Genomic DNA, 6,000 nt, shown 5'->3' with positions numbered 1-6,000 from the left:
TAGCAGCTACCTTGCAATCTCCACAGATAGCCCACCTGAACTCAACGATCGCCGCGCTCTAACTCACCTGAATCTGCACATAAAGTGTAGGGTGTAGCATGAGTATAACCACCTCAAGTAAGTAACAGAAATAACTAAGGAACTGAGCAATAGTGACGAGCTAAGTAAAACAGTCTAATTATTTATTTCCATAATTTAAAAATAAACAGAAATAAATAGGTAAATTCCATAACTCAGTAAATGTCACAAAGAAGTTTAACATATAAATGCAGCAACAACACAAATAAATACAACCTCACAGCAGTGTCACTCCATCACTCATCACTCGGCACTCAATACTCAAAACACTCAACACTCTGCGCTCAGTGGGGGTGTGTACAGACTCCGGAGGGGCTGCCAAAGCCCAAGCGCTAATCACGGACAACTCACGTGCTATCATATCAATACCTGGATCTGCACGGTCAACTCACATGCTACGCGGACAACTCACGCGCTATTGTATCAATACCTAGACCCGCACGGTCAACTCACGTGCTACGCGGACAACTTAAGCGCTATGGTATTAATATCCTCACAACCAGGACCTCGGCCTCACTCAATCATGTACCTCACTAGCCTCATCATCACCAACAAATAAGGGAACACATCCCACATCAAGTATCACCGCATATTAGCAAATAATAGAGACCGAGGTAAACATGTACAATACTTTCTATGACTGAATACAAGTAATGTGAGCATGAATAAAGCCTAAGCATGATCTCTAACATGAAGGAAAATAAGTTCAACAACAAATAAACACATAAACACAGATAATAGCCATTAGGCTTCAGAGCCTCGCGGGACGGGCCAAGTTTTAATCCCTCGTGGTGCACACCTACACACTCGTCACCTAGCGTGGGTATCATTTCCAAACAATCACGTGATGTCAAATCTCTGGGTTTATACCCTCAAAGCCAGAGTTAAAACTGTTACTTAACTTAACAGTGTAAAAATCCTACTCCGGGATGCCCTCATCTCTGGACTCGGTCTCCAAATTCTCCGAATCTATTCACAACCAGTACAATACCATCAATATACGCTAATGGAATGAATTCCACAAGAAAAACTATCAAATTAGACCAAAACCCAAAGTTGGCTCAAACCCGGCCCTCGGGCCCACATCTCGAAATCCGGTAAAATTTACAAAATTAGAAAGTTCATTTACTCACGAGTCTAACCATACCAAATTTATCAAAATTCGACATCGTTTGGTCCCTCAAATCTTCAATTTAAACCAAGAGGGTTTTCAAATATTTCCAACTCAATTCACCAATTAAATGATTAAAATAACCATGGATTCGGGTAATTTAACCAATATTGAGTTAAGAACACTTATCCCGTTGTTTCCTATGAAACTCACCCAAAATCATCTCAAATCCGAGCTCCATATTGTCAAATATTAAAAATGGGACGAAGTCCCATTTTCAGAACTTAAACTCACTGCCCAGGTTTATCTTCTTCGCGAACACGGTCAGTGCCTCGCATTCGCGAAGAACAAAATAGCTCCCGTCCAAATTCCTCATTCGCGAATGCGACATCACCCTCGCGTTCGCGAAGTACAAAATGCCTCAGCCTCAATGCCTTCTACGCGAACGCGTTCAACCCATCGCGAACGCGATGCTTCATTCCCCCTCACTACGCAAACGCGACACCCCCTACGTGAACGCGTAGACCAATTGCTTGGGGTCCTCAGCTGCTTCCTCTCTTCTTCGCGAACGCATAACACCTCTCGCGTTCGCGATGCACACCCAGTCTACCCTTCGCGAATGCGAAGAACAAATATTGCCAGCCTCTCAGTTCCTCTTCGCGAACGTGAGGCTCCACTCGCGAACGCGATGAAGGAAACTAAATGGTACATCAAACAAATTCCAGCAGAGTTCCAAATCCAAAATCCAACCTATTAACCATCCAAAACTCACCCGAGCCCCTCGGGACCTCGACCAAATATACCAACAAGCCCTAAAATATCATACGGACTTAGTCGAATCCTCAAATCACCTCAAACAATGCTAAAATCATGAATTACACCTCAATTCAAGCCTAATGAACTTTGAAATTTCTAATTTCTACAAACGACTCCGGAACCTATCAAATCACGTCCGATTGACCTCAAAATTGGCACACAAGTCATAAATGACATAACAGAGGTATTCTAATTTTTAGAATCGGATTCTGACCCCGATATCAAAAAGTCAACCCCCGGTCAAACTTCTCAAAAATTAAACTTTCGTCATTTCAAGCCTAATTCGTCTACGAACTTCCAAATAATATTTCGGACTTGCTCCTAAGTCCAAAATCACCATACAGAGCTATTGAAATCATCAAAATTCAAATCTGAGGTCGTTTACACATAGATCCATATCCGGTCCACTTTTCTAACTTAAATTTTTCAATTATGAGACTAAGTATCTCATTTCACTCAGAGTTTCTTCCGGGCCCGAACGAACTAACCCGATAAGTCATAAATCAATTGCAAGACATAAATTGAGCAGTAAATGGGAAAACGGGGTTATAATATTCAAAACGACTGGCCAGCTCGTTACAAGTTTACATTTATATGTTGGATCGGGTCGTATGACCTTGGCATGACTTGCACATGATTGTATTAATTGCTTTGGAAATTATAATAATCGATACTGCTTCACTGGCCTGAGATATAAATTGTTAAATGATGAAAATAAATTTGGGAAAAACTTCTTATTAACAAAAGAATTGTTTACTTATTTCATGATATTGGGCTTACAGCCGTTCTACATGATCCATGAATAATTATATCATTGGTATTTTGTTTATAGCCTATAGTAAGTATCCGAGTCGACCCCTCGTCACTACTTCTTCGGGGTTAGGCGGGATACTTATTGGGTACGCGTTGATTTACGTACTCATACTACACTTGCTGCACATTGTTGTGCAGGTACATATATATCTAGTGGTCTTGTGGGCGCAGAGGTGCGGTTATTGTGGGGACTTAGGTGAGCTGCACTCTATACTACGATCCGCAGTCAGTAAAGTCTCCTTCAAAGTATTTATATTTCTCCTGTCCAAATTTATACTCCGGACAGATGTTGTATGTTATTTTACTTCCTAGTTGATGCTCATGCACTCGTGACACCGGGTTTTAGGGTGATTATAGGTTGTCCCATATTAAAATTGTTGAAAATATTATTATTTATCTTGTAAATTCCATCTTTTACTATTTCATTGAAGGAAAAATATGATTTCAAAATATTAAAAATGAGAACCAAATTGAGTATTTATTGTTGGCTTGCCTGCCAGCGGTGTCCGGCGCCATCACGGCCTTTAATGATTTTGGGTCGTGACACCATCCATGACAGTTGTATCTATTGTTAATTAGTTAATTATAATACTGTTAGTTAGGCTAGTCGATTAGAGAGAATACATGTATATATATTACCCATTGTACATTGCACAAAGCAGTTGAAAAATACAATTCAACAAATTTTATTCCAGAATCTTCCATGAAATTCAACATGGTATCAGAGCTCTGGCCTCTCGATCCAGCACCAAATTGATCGCATATTTGTGTTACATGATCTCAATCTCAATCTCAACTCACAAAATTCTCTGAAATTCTTTCAGTATTTTCTTCGAAGTTCTTTTTGTTGATACCTAAATTTTAATTCTATGTCAGATTCTCTAAATTTTGAATCGCAAACTCTTGATTCGACTTCTGATTGTGAAGCATTGACTGAAATGGAGAAGATTGACTATGAACTTCATTATTATCTCTTTGCATCTGACTCCCTGGGGTTGCTTTAGGTAAACCTCCTTTTGATGGATCTGGTTATGGCGGCTGTAGAAAATCTGTATTGATTGCTTTGTTAGCTAAGAATAAGCTTGGTTTTATTGATGGAAGCTTGCCTCGCCCAAAGGATGGAGCTGTAGACCTCAGATCTTGGGTGAGGTGTAATTACATGGTTTTTGCTTGGTTGTTGAACTCCTTAACACCGAAAATTAGGTCAAGTGTGATTTATTCCAAGTCCACAAGGATCCTGTGGAAACAACTCGAAGATAGGTATGGACAATCCAATCTAGCACAGTCATTTGAGTTGCAAAAATAACTTTTAGAAATTGTACAAGGATCAAGTAATATTGCATCCTATTTTAACAAAATGAAAGCTATATGGGATGAAATAGAATTAATTGATGCTAGGACAGTGTGTATGTGTATTGATTGTAAATGTGGAGCAATTGAGAAGAACTCTGCACTTGAGGAAAGACAGAAGTTGGTGCAATTTTTGATGGGTTTAAATGAAACATATACTGGAGTGAGAGGAAATATCATGATGATGCAACCTTCTCCAATAATTGATAGAGCATATTACCTTCTTCTTCAGGAGGAAAGGCAGAGGAGCATCCAAAATATGGCTCAATATCTCACTGAATCCAATTCTTTTTTTGTACCTGGGCAGAATTTTAATCAGAACAAACAGATAGATGGAAATCCAAATACTTATGGAGGTAATATGGCAGGAACACAGCCTATCAGGAACAATCAGGAATATAGGAAGACTCTATTTTGTAACTATTGCAAGAAGGTAGGACATACCATTGATAAGTGTTTCAAGTTGCATGGTTATCCACAGCAATTCAAAAACTCTAACCAACAGAACAAGTTCCAACATTCAATTCAAGGGAATGCAGTATTTTCAGATGAAGGACCTAGGCAATTTCAAACCAACATCTCTGAGACTGAAGCTACTATTGGTATAAATTAGGGACAACTTACTCAACTGATAGAATTACTTAAACAAGTTAAAATTGGCCAACAAGGTACTACTTCTGAGGCCAGTGTTGTTGCTAATTGTGCTGGTACATCCCTACTTATTCCTACTCATTATTCTACATCTTCTAAGAACTATTTTTGGATCATTGACTCAGGTGCTTCCGAGCACATGACCTTTGATTTTACCATTATGTCTAATGTCGTTACTTTGTCTAGACCTGTCAATATTACTCTACCTAATTCTCATAGAGTTAGAATCACTCATGCAGGACAAGTGACAATTCACCCTTTATTAACTCTACAAATAGTACTTTATGTCCCAACTTTCAAATTTAAGTTGATTTATGTTCATCGATTATGTGAGCAGTTTCATGCTATTCTTACCTTTAGTGATTTTGCATGTTTCTTGCAGAGCCTTTCCTTGAGGAAGTCTCTAGTTCTTGGTGAAATCAAGGTTGGGCTCTACCCTTTGCATTATGTTCATCTTCCTGTTGATTCCCTACACATAGATAATAAAACTTCAGCTATTAAGCATAGTTCTAAAACTTTGTCTAATGTTGTCAATGTTTTACATTCCTCTATGTCTAGTTCTACTGCTTCATGTGATAGTCTTTGGCATGTAAGGATGGTTCATTTACCTATATCTACCATGAGATATATTCCCATTTATAAACAGCAATGTTCTAGTGCAAATGTTTCCCCTTGTTCTATTTGCCCTATGGCTAGGCAACACAAGTTATCTTTTCCCAATAGCACTAGTTGTACCTCTCATGTGTTTGAGCTAATCCACATAGATACTTAGGGACCATATAAAGTCCCTACTCATGATGGTTTCAGATATTTTCTTACTATAGTGAATGACTATAGTAGGGGCACATGGACTTTTCTCCTATGCACTAAAAATAATACATTTACGGTGTTGCAATCCTTTATTTCAATGGTAGAGAGACAATTTGACACCAAAGTCAAAAAAATCAGATCTGATAATGCCCTTGAACTAGGCAGCAACATTGCTGCCATAGCTTATTTTTTTTCTAAAGGAATTATATACCAAACCTCTTGTGTAGGAACCCCTTAACAGAATGGTATTGTTGAACGAAAGCACAAACATTTGCTAGAAACTTGTAGAACTCTCCTGTTTCATTCTAAAATGCCTATCTGTTACTCGGGAGAATGTCTACTTACTGCTACTTTTCTCATCAACAGATTTC

Source organism: Nicotiana tabacum, chromosome 12 (genome assembly GCF_000715075.1).
Source record: "Nicotiana tabacum cultivar K326 chromosome 12, ASM71507v2, whole genome shotgun sequence".
Classification (NCBI taxonomy): Eukaryota; Viridiplantae; Streptophyta; class Magnoliopsida; order Solanales; family Solanaceae; genus Nicotiana; species Nicotiana tabacum.
The sequence above is the reverse complement of the archived record's forward strand: the minus strand, read 5'-3'. Positions refer to the sequence as shown.